We start from the raw sequence: 17709 nt of genomic DNA, 5'->3' as shown, positions 1-17709 counted from the left end.
AGTCCACAACCTATGACTCCAACTGGGACCAGAATTTTGGTGCTAAGCAAGACAGCTGCTAAGTGAGTCATGCCTTATTTTGCAACCTTCTTTGCCATGGTTGTTAAGTTGCAATTGTTAAGGGAATCAACTCAGTTGTTAAGAGAACCTGGCTTCCCCCACTGACTTTGCTTGTCAGATGTCGCTGAGATCTGCAAATGGTGATCACATGGCCCAGGGATGCAGCAATTATCATAAATGCATTACCAAATGCTCAAATTAAATATATACATCAAAAATGAAATTGCATTGCATTCAGCTCTCAAAAGATAACTATTATGCTTATGTCCACATATTCACATATATTATATGATACAGAGAAACAACACAGTCCAATTTGGATACATACATGTATATGGCGAGAAAAACGAATCTTGTGAATTATGGCATAGGGAACAAAGCTGTTACAGATTCTAGTAAACTCCTCCCAAAGGGGAGCAACAGAAACAGACCATGAAATGGTTCTCTAATAATGCTTCGAGCCCTAGGAACACAGTACTTATAAGCAGTATCCTGAATAACGGGAAGCGAGTTTCTTATTGTTAGATATTAGCATATATCGTAGCAAGTCTCCTCTCTGGTCCGCCGCTACGGCGGGAAACAGGTATCGTTCTGATTGGTCGAGAGGCGTACCCGATTCCTATAAAAGGGGAACCCTCTGACCACAGAGCAAGCTGGATCACTACTACTACTAATAAAGAGCTGATAAGTCACTACGTGTCCGCAGTCTGTTCTCTCGCTACCCGAATCTAACATTGGCGACAAAGGTGGGATCGAAACATGGATAGGACGAAGAGAGCTACTTCGGAATCTCAGGATTCGATCCAGCCCAGGAATTCGGCAGAAATTCCGGCAGCCATCTCAGGACACCGCAGCGCGGCAAATTCAAATGAAGAGAAGATGGCGATGCACACTCCACCCGCTCCATTCGACCTAACGAACGACGAATGGGAGGCTTTCATGATTCGTTTCGAGTGTTTTCTCGAAGCGAACGAATACACGGGGATAACAGATGCCCGAAAGAAAAACATTTTCCTCGGCTACTGTGGGCGAGAAGTCTTCAACACGACCAGAGACCTCACCGCGCCTACTCCGATACAAGCGGTATCATGGACGGCGTTGCAACAGACTCTACAGACTCATTACGTGCCAAAACCTTCCCGCCACGTTTGCCGCCAGGAATTCAACACGCGGAACCAGAAGGCGGGAGAATCAATCAACCAATATGTTGCAGCCCTACGTAAAGCATCAACTAACTGCGAGTTCAGGGATCTGGACGAGCATATCCTGGCACAATTTGTTTGTGGGTTAAGGGACATTTCGCTACAAAAAAGGCTGTTAGCAAACCCAAATTTAACCCTACAAATAGCACTAAATGAAGCAAGGGCATCCGAGTCAGCAGAAAGATCATCGGAAACCATACAACGCGGATTCAACGTAAGCCAGCCAGCACCCAGACACACCCAGAGTCCACTACGAGGACACCAGCCCCGACTACGAGGATCCCGAATTCGAGGACAGTCACCTGATGAGGAGCAGTCACATGAGGCCTGGGGGGAGACCCGGATTCTGTTTGCCACCCTGCGCAAGCTGCAGAGGGAATCACCCCCGGTCTACCTGTCGGTTCAGGAACGTTGTTTGTTCACACTGCAACAAATTTGGGCACATCGCACGAGTGTGCCGGAGCGAAGTCCCTGCCTCACGGCAGCCGCCTACGTACCGCCAACAGAAGCCCAACCCAGGGGCTTGGCGAAATCAAAAAGGGTGCCCAGAGAGAAATCCACAAGTGTTTACCCAGAGAGACAATCCCCAAAGAGCTGAAAGGGCGTTCTCCCAGAGAGATTATACACAAAGAGCTGAGAGAGCGTTCTACCAAGATGCTCAACGAGAGTATTTTCAGGATACAGATGCTGAGATAGAGTTGACCCAGAGAGAGGAATTGCGAACGTATCTCACCACAATAAGTCAGGTCCGCACCAAGCGGCCTAAAAAGCTGAAAGTCACAGTCCTCTTGGAGGGCTCTCCTTGCGAGCTGGAAGTTGACACAGGATCGTCCTTGACGATCATTTCATGGGCATCCATGAAAAAGGCTATCCCTAGCCTCAAAAAGAGCCAACTACGCGCACCAGACATCCTGCTACGAGACTACCAGGGGAACCGAGTCCCCATCGTGGGCAAAGGCACGTTCCAAATTCACTTCAAGGACATCGTAGCCCAGCTGCCCGTGACCATCGCCAGCGCTCCGTTACAGAACCTTCTAGGACTAGATTGGTTTGAAGCCTTGGGGTTAGAAGTCACCGGGATCAACGCCGTGGAGAACAGCAGCGCTGAACAGATTTTTAAGGAGTTCGAGGATGTGTTCAGCCCCGGTCTTGGTAAGTATGTGGGTAAACCAATCTCATTCAATTTAGATCCCAAAGTGGCGCCAATCCGACTTAAACCGAGACGAGTGCCCTTTGCACTCCACCCAAAAATAGATAAAGAGATCGATAAGTTAGTAGAGCAAGGAATCCTTGAGCCGGTGGATCACGCGCGCTGGGAAACTCCCATTGTGACCCCAGTTAAACCAGACAGGTCAGTCCGCATCTGCGCGGACTATAAATGCACAATTAATGTCGCGCTACAACAAAGCGCATATCCTGTGCCAGTAGTACAACACTTATTGCACTCGTTGGGGCCAGGAAAGATATTTGCTAAATTAGACATGGCACAAGCTTACCAGCAGTTGCCCGTGGATAGCGCCACAGCGGAGGCCCAAACTATAGTGACGCATAGAGGAGCATTCAAATGCAACCGGCTACAATTCGGTGTGAGTATTGCTCCAGGTCTGTTCCAGAGCGTCATGGAACGGCTTTTGCAAGGGATACTGGGAGTATGACGACATCTTGGTGTCCGCTGCAAACGAGGAGCAACTATTAAAAAGAGTCAGAACTGTTTTGGCCAGAATCAGAGAAAAGGGCCTCCGCCTCAAAAAGGAGAAATGCCAAATTAACGTGCCTAGCGTAGAATTCCTGGGATATAGAATCGATGGTCAGGGAATACACCCCACTTCAAAGAAAATAAAGGCGATCCAGGATGCCCCCACACCACGAGACCAGACCGAGTTGCAGGCCTTCCTCGGACTACTTAACTTCTACAGCGTTTTTCTGAGACAGAAGGCGACCGTTGCTGAGCCATTACATCGACTACTCCAGAGGAACGCAACTTGGAGATGGGGACGATCCAAGGCAGCAGCTTTTGCCGCAGTAAAGCGCCTGCTCACCACTGACTCGCTGCTAGTACAATACAGCCAGACGCTACCGCTGATATTGACCTGTGACGCATCACCATTTGGAGTCGGCGCAGTCCTCAGCCACAGGATGCCAAACGGAAACGAAGCACCCATCGCTTTCTACTCCAGGACTCTTTCATCGGCCGAGAGGAATTACAGCCAGATGGACAGGGAAGCGTTAGCTGCTGTAGCTGGAGTAAAACGTTTCCACGAATACCTCTACGGCCGCGATTTTGAACTGATTACAGATCACAAACCGCTGTTGGGACTTTTGGTGGGAAACCGCCCCACACCAGTCTCCCTTTCTCCACGCATGACCAGGTGGACTGTTTTCCTGGCCGCGTACTCATACAAGCTAATTCATCGACCGGGCTCCACTTTAGGACATGCAGACGCACTCAGCCGTTGCCCACTTCCGGATCTATTGCCAGACCCCACTCCCGAGGTACCGGTGTTGTTAATTGACTGTTTGGACTCAGGACCGGTTTCTTCCTGCGACGTTGCCAGATTCTCTGCTAGGGACAACATAATAAAGCAAGTTCAAACCTGCGTTTGGAGGTGGTGGCCGAAGGGAAACGTGGGCCTGGAATTCAAGTTATTTTGGGGGAAACGTGATGAGCTTTCAGTGTTGCAAGGTTGTTTATTGTGGGGGGATCGAGTTGTTATTCCGTATGCGTTACGTAGAAATGTATTAGAGGCATTACATGTGGGGCATCCGGGGATCGTTAGAATGAAGGCGTTAGCAAGGAGTTACGTTTGGTGGCCTAACATGGACAAAGAAATAGAGGAATGGGTGACCACTTGCAATCCATGCCAGGAATCGAGACCAGCACCCCCGGAAGCGCCCGCCACAGAATGGGAGAAGCCTAAAGCACCCTGGTCGTGAATACACATCGATTTCGCAGGGCCAGTCCAAGGTCAGACTTTCCTTATAGTTGTGGATGCATACTCCAAATGGCTAGAAGTAGTCCTAATGACTTCAACCACGGCAGAGGCAGTCATTAAGGTTCTACGGCGACTTTTCGCCACTCATGGCTTGCCCGACCTCCTGGTCTCCGATAACGGGCCCCAGTTCACGGCCATGCAATTTGAAACGTACTTAGCAGGTCAGGGAATTCGGCATGCCCTTGTCGCGCCATTCCATCCGGCATCAAATGGACAGGCGGAGAGAATGATGCGATCCGCAAAAGAGGCCCTCGCTAGGATTGGTCCAGGTGATTGGCAAACACGCATTGACCATTACCTACTAATTCAACATATTACCCCCAGCGCAAAGACGGGTAGGAGCCCCGCTGAACTACTCATGGGCCGCCGTCTACGGTCTCACCTGGACCGTCTTCACCCAAATTACTCTGCCACAGCGCCCCCAGACTCTACAAGCAAAATTCGGAGTTTTAGCATAGGGGATTCAGTATACGCCCACAACTATGCAGGGGGAACATTGTGGATGCCGGCAAGGGTCATTGGCATCACGGGTCCACGATCGTATCTGCTAGAACTTGAAGATGGAAGAAATTGGAAAAGGCACATCGATCAACTACGGGGTCGCCTGGCACACTCAGACCTACGGGCTGACAATGAAAATTATCTACCAGCACAAAGCCAGCCACTCCAGAGCCCCAACACAGAGAACCACGACACCTACGAGCCCAGGGTAGATCAAGTGGTCGAAAGAGAAACCGAACAACGCCAAAGCAACGAAAGTCTGCATACCCCCGAACGCGAAGCAGAGAAAGCACCCGATCCTGAAACCACTCCAGATCAACCAGAACTGCGACGTTCTACCCGTGTGAGGCAAACACCAACGTATCTTAAGGACTATGTAACCAACTATAATGCGCCGTCTACGAGGGGAGGGGTGTTAGATATTAGCATATATCGTAGCAAGTCTCCTCTCTGGTCCGCCGCTACGGCGGGAAACAGGTATCGTTCTGATTGGTCGAGAGCCGTACCCGATTCCTATAAAAGGGGAACCCTCCGACCACAGAGCAAGCTGAATCACTACTACTACTAATAAAGAGCTGATAAGTCACTACGTGTCCGCAGTCTGTTCTCTCGCTACCCGAATCTAACACTTATAATCTTCTCGGCTGTCCTTACCACTCTCTGTATGGACATTCTATCTGAGGCACTGCTGCCATCAAACCAAACAGGGATGCAGTTTGTTAAAATGTTCTCAATCGTGCCTCTGTTAAAAGTGACCAGGACAGGAGGAGAAAGATGAGCTCTCCTCATCCGACTAATTGTAAATGCCAGTGCCATTGTAAGTTTGAACAGTCACTAAACGAACAGTAGTAAGTTGAGGACTACCTGTGCACTTCAAGGATAAACTACATAATCTTCTTTTAGCATATTATTAGTATTATTCAGCAAGGCCTGAAATTGGACACTGAGGTCTAATTCTGGCTAGGATGAAGAGGGAGAAAATAAGAACTGTCTTTCTCTGAGGCAGTTTGCTTTCTTTAGCAGTATTCTTGCCTGTTATATCACTGAGGTTGAAAGCTTATATTCAGAGGCCCTTGTAGGAAAGACAATTGGCATCAACAGCAAAGCAAAGAATAGAAATCCATGCTCTCTACCTCCCACCCATTGTTCCCTTAGTGGGATGCCAATGTAACAAGAGACCTCCCAGCTGTTGGGAGAAAGATAAACTTAGCCCGTCGCATGTGTGAGAGTGTGCATGTGTATGTCAGAGGGAGAGAGATGGAGGATGGGAGGCAGACAGGATTCTGAATTGGGGGGGGGGGTAGATTAGAATTTGATTAGAAGACTGAGCACCCTTCAGACGAAAGGAGTAAGCAATAGGTGCAGATCTTTCCTTTGTTTTTGTAGAAAGTTAGCACCAACCCCTCTCATAAAAGAATGAAATATTTTAGGGAATATTTTAAAAAGGCAGGATAAAATATTTCATCTAAAAGAGAAATAAGACAATCTTAAGGGAGACAGAAACTCAGAGCCCCCTTCCCCCAAGCAGATATTTTGTGACCATTAAGAAAGACTGGGCCAGCCTATCTACAAAACAAAAGATCTTCAGTTCCAGGGTGAAGGGATTAAGACATGACCCTTCAGGTTATAATAGGATTAACCCAGTAAGACAGAGACTCACTACATTGCACAATCTCCTAAGGACATTGCATTCACCCCCGGCAAACTTCAACCAAACTTCTCAGACAACCTACAGAGTCAGCTATGACCCCTACATAACCCTTGCATGTCCCCATGGGAGACTGACAACAGACAATAGAATACATGTTCTTGCACAGGAACAAGAAGCTCAAGTGCAAAGCCCAAGACAAGGTGTAAAAACCCCGCATTCTCAACTCCGTGTGCTTGGCGGTTCTGCTTCATCATTATACCATCTTTCCAATCAGCCTCCAGCCTCCATTTTGTCTCCAGTGCCTTTCTCCCAGCTTAGAACTGAACCAGATGGATATTTATTCCAACATTTTAATGCAACCACAACTGAGCCCAAAATTTATATTGCTAAGTGAAACATTTGTTAAGTGAGCTTTGCCCCATTTTACAACTTTTCGTGCCACAGTTGTTAAACGAGTCTGTCCTCTCGTTGCCCGAATCTAACACTGGTGACGAAGGTGGGATCGAGAGGCAGATAAGACAAAGATCTACTAGCAAGCATCTACAGAATCGATCCAGCCCCGGGAATCGGCGGGAATCCCGGCAGCCATCTCAGCGCGGCAAATTCAAATGCAGGACAAGATGGCGATGCATGCTCCACCAACCCCGTACGACCCAATAGCCGAACATTGGGAATCCTACATGTTGAGATTCAAATGCTTCCTCGAGGCAAACGATCTCATGGGAGTACCGGACTCCCGGAAAAAGAATATGTTCCTGGGCTACTGTGGTCGAGAGGTCTTCGAAACGGCCAGGGATCTATCGGAGCCAACCCCCATCCAGGCAGTAACATGGACGGCGCTACAACAGACGCTACAGACGCACTACGCGCCAAAACCTTCCCGCCACGTTCGCCGCCACAAATTCCACATGAGGAACCAGAAAGCGGACGAATCCATCAACCAATACGTTGCAGCGCTTCGAAAGGCAGCAACGTACTGCGAATTCAGGAATCTGGACGAACACATCCTAGAACACCTCATATGTGGAGTGCGGGACATTGCTTTGCAGAAACGGTTGTTGGCAAAACCCAACTTAACCCTGCAAATCGCACTAGATGAGGCAAGGGCATCGGAATCGGCGGACAGATCAACAGAAACACTGCAATGCCAGTACGGCGGACCCCAATCCGGGGCCAGACAGACCCGGGTGCATCACGAGGCCACCGACCAGGAGACCGAGGACAGCGAGTGTGAAGACAGCCATCGCATGCGCAGTAGCCACACAAAACCGGCACGAAAATTCGAATCCTGTTTGCCGCCATGCGCAAGCTGCGGAGGAAAACATCCCCGATCTACCTGCCGTTTTGGAGACGTGGTGTGCCAGCGCTGCGACAAAGTAGGACACATTGCAAAAGTGTGTCAGAGCGAAGTCCCTGCCACAACATGGCAACCGCCATCTTACCGCCAACAGAAGTCCACCCCAGGGGTTTTGCGGAAAAACAAAGGGTGCCCAGAAAGAGAACCAAGGGAGTCAGCCGAGAGAGAGTACCCCCAGAGAGAACCACTAAGAACCTATCTCACAACGATAGGACAGGTCCGCACAAAGTGACCTAAAAAGCTGAAACTCACTGTCCTCCTTGAGGACTCATCATGCGAGCTTGAAGTCGACACGCGATCATCACTGACGATCATCTCGTGGTCAGCAATGAAAAAGGCGATTCCCAACCTGAAGAAGCACCAACTGCGGAAACCAGACATCCTGCTTTGCGATTACCAGGGGAACAGGGTCCCCATCGTGGGTCAAGGCACGTTCCGAGTCCAGTTCAAAGACATCACAGCCCAGCTGCCTGTGACTGTAGCCAGCACGCCACTGCAAAGCCTCCTGGGACTGGATTGGTTCAAAGCCCTGGGACTGGAAGTCACAGGCATCAACGCCATGGGAAACAGCAGCGCCAAGGAAATTTTTAAGGAGTTCGAGGATGTGTTCAGCCCCGGCCTTGGTAAGTATGTGGGGACACCAATCTCATTTAATTTGGACCCAAATGTGGCGCCCATCAGACTCAAACCCAGGAGAGTGCCTTTTGCGCTCTGACCCAAAATTGATAAGGAGATAGATAAGCTGGTCGAGCAAGGAATCCTTGAACCAGTTGACCACGCTCATTGGGAAACCCCAATCGTGACCCCGGTTAAGCCAGATGGGTCAGTCCGCATCTGCGCGGACTATAAATGCACAATTAATGTCACTCTCCAACAGAGCGCATATCCTGTGCCCGTAGTACAACACCTATTACACTTATTGGGGCCAGGAATTTTTTTTTGCAAAATTAGACATGGCACAAGCTTACCAGCAGCTGCCAGTGGATAGCGCCACGGTGGAGGCCCAAACTATAGTGACGCACAGGGGTGCATTTAAATGCAACCGCTTACAATTCGGCGTAAGTATTGCTCCGGGACTATTCCAAAGCGTCATGGAACGGCTTTTGCAGGGCATACCAGGAGTCGTCCCTTATTTCGATGACATCTTAGTATCGGCTGCAAATGAGGAGCAACTATTAAAACGTGTTAGGATTGTTTTGGCCAGAATTCGAGAAAAGGATCTCCGCCTGAAAAAGGAAAAATGCCAAATTAACGTGCCCAGCATAGAATTCCTGGGTTACAGGATCGATGGACTGGGAATACACCCGACATCGAAAAAAATTAAGGCAATTCAGGACGCCCCCACACCACGAAATGAGACCGAGTTGCAGGCCTTCCTCGGACTTCTTAACTTCTACAGTGTCTTTCTCAGACAGAAGGCTACCGTTGCTGAACCGTTGCACCGACTTCTAGCAAAAAATGCCAAATGGACCTGGGGACGTCCTGAGGCAGCCGCTTTCGCCGCAGTCAAGCGCCTGCTGATGGCCGACTCTCTGCTAATCCAGTACAGCCATACCCTACCTCTGGTGTTAACTTGCGATGCCTCACCTTTCGGCGTCGGCGTAGTGCTCAGCCACAGAATGCCAAACAGAAACGAAGCCCCCATCGCATTCTACTCAAGGACATTATCATCGGCGGAACGTAACTACAGCCAACTGGACAGGGAGGCATTGGCCGCTGTGGCGGGAGTCAAGTGTTTTCATGAATATCTCTACGGCCGCGATTTCGAACTTGTGACGGACCACAAACCATTGCTGGGTCTACTGGCGGGAAACCAACCCACACCGGTCTCCCTCTCCCCGCGCATGACCAGGTGGACTGTTTTTCTGGCTGCGTACTCCTACAAACTGGTACACCGACCGGGTACTATGTTGGGACACGTGGACGTGCTCAGCCGTTGCCCGTTACCGGAACTGTTGGCTGACCCCACTCCGGAAACACCGGTTCTTTTGATTGACTGTTTGGACACAGGACCGGTATCTTCTGTGGACGTTGCTAGATTTTCTGCTAAGGACAACATAATCAGACAAGTGCAAACTTGGGTATGGAGGGGGTGGCCCAAAGGGATTGTGGGACCCGAATTCAAACTGTTTTGGTCTAAGCGGGATGAACTGTCGGTTTTGAAAGGTTGTTTACTGTGGGGAGATCGAGTTGTTATACCGCACAAACTGCGGAAGAATGTACTAGAAGCTTTACATGTGGGGCATCCAGGTATTGTAAGGATGAAAGCATTAGCAAGGAGCTACGTTTGGTGGCCTAACATGGACAAGGAGATAGAGGAATGGGTGGCCACTTGCAATCCGTGCCAAGAGTCCAGACCAGCTCCCCCTGAAGCGCCCGCTACGGAGTGGGACAAACCGCAGGCACCCTGGTCGAGAATACACATAGATTTCGCAGGACCAGTTCAGGGCCAGACGTTTTTAATAGTTGTGGACGCATACTCCAAATGGTTAGAGGTAGTCCTGATGACCTCAATCACAGCAGAGGCGGTCATCAAGGTACTACGGAGACTTTTCTCCACGCACGGCCTGCCCGATGTTCTAGTCTCCGACAACGGGCCCCAGTTCACGGCCATGCAATTCGAATCCTATTTAGCGAGTCAGGGAATTTGGCATGCCCTCGTCACACCATTCCATCCGGCGTCAAATGGTCAGGCGGAGAGAATGGTGCGAGCTGCAAAAGAGGCCCTCGCTAGGATGGGCCCGGGTGATTGGCAAACACGGGTTGACCATTACCTCCTAATACAACACATTACCCCTAGCGCCACGACGGGAAGGAGCCCCGCTGAACTCCTCATGGGTCGCCGGCTGAGGTCTCACCTAGACCGGCTACACCCAAATTACTCTGCCACATCGCCCCCAGACTCCACAAGCAAAATCCGGAATTTTAGCATAGGGGATTCAGTATACACCCACAACTATGCAGGGGGGACGCTGTGGATTCCGGCAAAGGTAATAGGCATCACCGGGCCTCGTTCTTACTTGTTAGAATTGGAGGACGGTAGGAACTGGAAAAGATATATCGATCAACTCCGAGGTCGCCTCACTCACTCCAGTCTGAGGTCACCTAACGAGGAGCTTATACGATTGGAAGGAGTGCTGACACAACAACCCTACACACCCATCACAGACGACTACAGCACAGCGGAACCGAGGGTGGAACCAGAGGCCAGCGTAAGAACGGAGCATGTCCCGAGCGAGTGGAATCAACAATCCCCAACCAGGTCAGAGGAACAAAAAGAACACTCCGATCAAGCACCAACTCAGGCGCAACCCGAATTACGCAGGTCCACCAGAGCAAGGCAGAAACCCGCTTACCTACAGGACTTTGTAACAAACAGGAACACTCCATCTAAGAGGGGAGGGGTGTTAGATATTTGCATAAACTGCTGTAGTCTCCACTCAGGTCCGCCGCCAGGGCGGGAACAAGGGGTTATTCTGATTGGACGGGAGGTCTACCAGCTCCCCATAAAAGGGGAGCTGCACGACCCCGCATTCAGCTGGATCACTACTACCTAACTAATAAAGAGCTGTTGTCACAATCGTCTGGAGTCTGTCCTCTCGTTGCCCGAATCTAACAGAACTGGTAGATGATAATAACCAGGGACTTGACAAAAGAGTTAACAGTTGTCACTTTCTGAATAGAATAGGCCACAGAGTCGTAAAAAGGAAGAGGAATGATCTAGAACAGGGGTCACCAACCTTTCGGACCTCAGGGACCACTAAATTCATAATTTTAAATCCCGCAGACCACTAATATGATCTGCCCAATGACTGGCTGGGGGTGGCGGCTAGATAGTCATGTGACTGGGTGGGAGTGGCCAACTCAATGTCACTCACATCAAGGGATGCCTCACCAGCATCTACTCGCCTTGCTCAGTGAGCACCTCACTGAGGACTATGAGCATAGGCTTTCCAAACAGAGGAAAGAACTGCAGGAGGTACCGGTGCCTGGAGGCTCAGCGGGCTGAGATGGTCAGCCAGTTCTAGGTCATTATGCAGTCCCACTGGCTCTTTGCCACCCGTGGCACTTCCCTCCAGCCTTTGCCTAAAGCCCCACATCAGAAGGCCAAAACAGACCCCAAGTCAGAATTTCTGTTCCCCTCTGCCCCACACAAAAAGACCCAGAAGGGGGAGACTCTCTTGAGTCTGTTAGCCAATGTAGATGTAAAGTCACTGTTTAGTCATGATATTGGTCTATAGTTTTAATTAAGGTTGGGTCTTGCCTCTTTTTAGGTATCAATGTTGGTTTGTTTTCATGATTCTTGCATTCCATTATCTTGCAAGATATAATTCATTGAATTCTGGAGGTGTTGTGATAATTGATCATTAAAACTTTTATCATAAATCCCCGGAAGACCATCTGGCTAAGGGCCTTTGCCTAATTTGGTTATTTTTTTTTATAACTTGTGAAATTTCCATCATCATGATTGGTATAGCCATAAAGCCTCTTTGCATATCTGTAAACATGCTAGGTTCTGTTTTTGGAAATAACCTTCTATTTTTTTCCAATGAAATGTCAGACTCCTTATATAAATCAAAATTGTAATGATAAAGGTTTTTTGTATTGCAAAATTATCTGTTATAATTGTGTCACCCTCCTGGAGTTTCAAAATTATCTTTTTCTCTCCTTCCTTCTTTAATATCTATGCCAACTACCTTCCTGGCGTATTTGCATGTTCAAAGTTCCTTGGCTTAAAGAAATTCAAATGTATTCTCTAATTCTCTAACTTTATAGATAGATAACACAGGTCTGCGACTAAAAAGCTGTTTGATTATTTTCATCTAATTTCCATGTATTTTGGTGTGCTGAAAGCAAATAAAATATTGAAAAAACTCCTAGACGTCATGATTTGCCACAACATGCAAAATTGTCTTCAAATTTATCATTTTTTTAAAAAAAAATGGTATTTTTTTATATTATGGGTTATTAACCAAATTTAAAGTCCAAATTACTATTAATTAATTCACACAAGTGCATTTAAGATATAAAATGCCAAAAAAACCTTAAAGGGTTTGTCCGAGTTATGTAAAAAAAAATATAGCACTGTAAATCTGATGGTCAGTAATATATACATAAGCTAAGCAAGTTTTAACTTGGAATTGGTTCTTCATAAACTTAAATATGAAGACCATGGTTGGCAAGTGTGTGGGGACTTGAAGGTCTTGTGCATGCTGCTTGGGCAACAAACTGGGTATACCAAATGCCCTTGTTTTCTGTGTCTATGGGACAGTCGAGACCGACAAAATCACTTGTACCAAGAAGAGTTGGCAGCCGAGGGTGCTAACAGTCGGTGAAAAAAATGTCCTCCGAGAAACTTTGGTACCTTCTAAAGTTCTTCTACCACTACTCCACATAAAATTGGGATTGATGAAGCAATTGGTAAAATCACTTCCAAAAGATGGAGAATGCTTCAAATACTTAGTCACCAAGTTTCCATGTCTATCGGAGGGAAAATTGAAGGAAGGTGTGTTCGTCGGACCAGATATTAGAAGGCTTATAGTTGATCAAGAGTTTGTCAATACCATGACGGATCCTCAAAAAGAAGAGTGGATTGCATTTAAAGAAGTCGTACAGAAATTTTTAGGCAATAACAAAGATCCTCACTACAAAAAGATCATCGGAAGAATGCTGAAAGCATTTCAAGCTTTAGGTTGCCTGATGAGTTTGAAAGTGCATTTCCTCCAGCCCCACCTTGACTACTTTCCTGAAAATTTGGGAGCTGTGAATGAGGAACAAGGTGAACGATTCCACCAAGACATTAAAGAGATGGAAAGGAGATACCAGGGAAAATGGAGCATTACGATGATGGCAGACTACTGTTGGATGCTTCAGAGAGACATTCCAGATGCTACTCACAAGTGTAAATGCACCAAGAGGAGCCTCACAAGGAAGAAGAATCGAGTTTAGTGTGTGTAGGTGAGCTCATTTCAGTTCAAAAAAGGATTTTCATGAAAATATTGTAATAAAACTTTAATTTTATAAGTCTATTTCCATTTATTTTGATGTATTGCCTTATTTAACATAGTTGCCTAAATTGTCAGGAAGCGTGATGTCCTATGACAAAATGGAGGTCATTTTCGGATTCAGCACACCAAAAAACATAAAGATTACGTGGAATAACCAAAACAGCTCTCAAAAAAATTTTTTTTGCAGACCTGTGTAATTGCTGTTGAATGAGTTTCATTTTGTTTAGAATTTGACCCTGTGACCCCTGAGGGCATGGACAGGATTATGGGGAGACTCAGTGCTGCCACTTGTGTGCTGGACCTGTGTCCCTCTTGGTTAGTTTCGGCTTCCTGGGAGGTGATATGAGGCTGGCTCCAAGCGATTACCAACGCTTCATTGAGAGAAGGGTTCTTTCCCATCACCTTGAAGGAGGCGGTGGTGAGGCCCCTCCTTAAGAAGCCTTCCCTGGACCCAGCTTCTTTAGCCAACTATCGTCCGGTCTCCAACCTTCGCTTTGTAGCAAAGGTTGTCGAGAGTGTGGTAGCATGTCAGCTTCCCCAGTACCTGGATGAAGCTGTCTACCTGGATCCGTTTCAGTCGGGTTTCAGGCCCTGGTACAGCATGGAGACGGCATTGGTTGCATTGGTCGATGATCTCTGGCAGGCCTGGGACAGGGGCTGCTCCTCAGTCCTGGTCCTATTAGATCACTTGGTGGCTTTCGATACCATTGACCATGGTATCCTACTGTGACGACTCGGGGGGTTGGGAGTGGGGGGCACCGTTTTACAATGGTTCTCCTCCTACCTGTCGGATCGGTCACAGTTCGTGTTGACTGGAGGGCAGGGATTGACCCCAAAGTGCGTCACTTGTGGGGTGCCCCAGGGGTCGATTCTCTCACCCCTCCTGTTCAACATATATATGAAACCATTGTTTTGGGGTACGGTATCATCAATACAATACAATACAATAGTAGAGTTGGAAGGGACCTTGGAGGTCTTCTAGTCCAACCCCCTGCCTAGGCAGGAAACCCTATACCGTTTCAGACAAATAGCTATCCAACATCTTCTTAAAGACTTCCAGTGTTGGGGCATTCACAACTTCTGGAGGCAAGCTGTTCCACTGATTAATTGTTCTCACTGTCAGGAAATTTCTCCTCAGTTCTAAGTTGCTTCTCTCCTTGATTAGTTTCCACCCATTGCTTCTTGTTCTACCCTCAGGTGCTTTGGAGAATAGTTTGACTCCCTCTTCTTTGTGGCAACCTCTGAGATATTGGAATAATGCTATCATGTCTCCCCTAGTCCTTCTTTCTCTTAAGCTAAACATACCCAGTTCCTGCAACCGTTCTTCATATGTTTTAGTTTCCAGTCCCCTAATCATCTTTGTTGCTCTTCTCTGCACTCTTTCTAGAGTCTCCACATCTTTTTTACATCGTGGCGACCAGAACTGAATGCAGTATTCCAAGTGTGGCCTTACCAAGGCATTATAAAGTGGTATTAACACTTCACGTGATCTTGATTCTATCCCTCTGTTGATGCAGCCTAGAACTGTGTTGGCTTTTTTGGCAGCTGCTGCACACTGCTGGCTCATATTTAAATGGTTGTCCACTAGGACTCCAAGATCCCTTTCACAGTTACTACTACTGAGTAAGGTATCACCTATACTGTACCTGTGCATTCCGTTTTTGTTGCCTAAATGTAGAACCTTACTCTTTTCACCATTGAATTTCATTTTATTAGATAGTGCCCAATGTTCAAGTTTGTCAAGATCCTTCTGTATCTTAAGCCTATCTTCTGGAGTGTTGGCTATTCCTGCCAGCTTGGTGTCATCTGCAAATTTGATGAGTTCCCCATTTATTCCCTCATCCAAATCATTGATGAAGATGTTGAAGAGTACTGGGCCTAAAACAGAGCCTTGGGGTACTCCACTGCATACTTCCCTCCATGTAGATGCAGTTCCATTGAGAACTACACGTTGAGTGCGGTTGGTCAGCCAGTTACCAATCCATCTGGTGGTGATGCTGTCTAACCCACATTCTTCTACTTTATCTAGTAGTAGGTTATGGTCTACCTTATCAAAAGCCTTACTGAAGTCCAAGTAAACTATATCAACGGCATTCCTCTGGTCCACTAATTTTGTCACATTATCAAAGAATGCAATAAGATTAGTCTGGCATGATCTGTTTTTGACAAATCCATGTTGGCTTTTGGCTATTACTTTGTTTGCTTCTAGGTGTTCGCAAATTCGTTGCTTGATTATTTTTTCCAGAATCTTTCCTGGTATTGAGGTTAGGCTGATAGGTCTGTAGTTTCCTGGATCTAATTTTTTCCCTTTTTTGAAGATGGGAACCACATCAGCTCTTTTCCAGTCCTCTGGTAGTTCCCCGGTGTTCCAGGATCTCTGAAAGATATAATTCAGTGGTTCTGAGATCTCGTCTGCTAGTTCCTTCAGAACTCTGGGGTGTAATCCATCCGGTCCTGGTGATTTGAACTCATCTAGGGTAGACAGGTGCTCACTTACCATTTTCTTCCCTATTTCAATTTGTGTTCCTAATTTTGTGGTGCTGCTTTTGATAGGTTGGACTGTTTTATCCCTTTGTGTAAAGACAGATGCAAAACATGAGTTAAATAGTTCTGCTTTCTCCCTATTGCTTGTCACCTTCTTGCCACTTTCTCCTAGCAATGGACCAATTGTTTCCTTAACTTTTTTCTTGTTTTTAACATGTTGGAAGAAGCTTTTTTTGTTAATTTTTACTTTTGTGGCAAGCCTTTCTTCATTGTGAGCCTTAGCTTTCCTCACTTCATCTTTACAGGCTCGGGCTATTTGCTGATATTCTGCCTTAGTTATGTCCCCCTCCTTCCACTTTTTATACTTACTTTTTTTGTCTTTCAGTTTGTCAGATAGTTGTTTATGCAGCCATGCTGGTTTCTTTTGGGAGCTGTTGTTTTTCTTCTTCATTGGTATTGTGTTAGACTGGGCTTTTCTAATCTCATTTTTCAAAATTTCCCAAGCTTCTTGAGTTGTTTTCCCCTCGAGGATTCTCATCCATGGAATTTTTCCCAAGCTCTCTCTAAGTTTATTGAAATTAGCTTTCTTAAAGTCCAAGACTCTAGTTTGACTTTGTTCTACTACTTGTGTTTGGATAATGTTGAATTCCAATATTGCATGGTCACTTGCCCCCAGGGTTCCTATGACTTCAACACCTTCTATCATTTCCTCTCTGTTAGTGAGAATTAAGTCCAGTATGGCTGATCCCCTTGTTTCCTTCTCTACCTTTTGGAAAACAAAGTTGTCTGCTAGGTTTGTTAGGAACCTGTTGGATCTTCCACTTGGTGCAGAGTTTGTTTCCCAGTTGATGTCAGGGTAGTTAAAATCTCCCATTACTATTGTGGTGTGCTTCCTACATACCTTAGTTAGCTGACTAGCAAAGAGTTCATCTTCTTCCTCTGCTTGGTTGGGTGGCCTGTAGTATAGACCTATGGCAATGTCATTTCCCCCACAACCTTTAATATTGACCCAAATGCATTCAAGATAGTTCTCATTATTGTTGTGCTCTATTTCTGTAGAGACATAGTTATTTCTTATATATAGTGCAACTCCACCTCCTCTTTTATTTGGTCTATTTCTTTTAAATAATTTAAATCCTTCTAGCTGTATGTTCCATTTGTCAGTTTCATCCCACCAAGTTTCTGTAATGGCAATAATATCATATCTGCCCTCTTTTACTTGAATTTCTAATTCTCCCTGTTTATTCCTCATGCTCTGTGCATTGGTATATAGACATTTGAGTCCATTTTGATTGACCTTGTGTTTACTGTCTACATAACCTGTATTATGCCTGACTGCCCCTATTTTCTTGCCACTTGTGTGATTCATGCACATGGTATGACAATCACTATTACATGTTTGGTTTTGCTTGACAGCAGGAGTGATAATCTTACCCACACACACATCTATGTT

This window comes from Natrix helvetica, assembly GCF_964273705.1.
Source record: "Natrix helvetica genome assembly, chromosome: Z".
NCBI lineage: Eukaryota > Metazoa > Chordata > Lepidosauria > Squamata > Natricidae > Natrix > Natrix helvetica.
Note: the sequence above shows the minus strand (reverse complement) of the source record.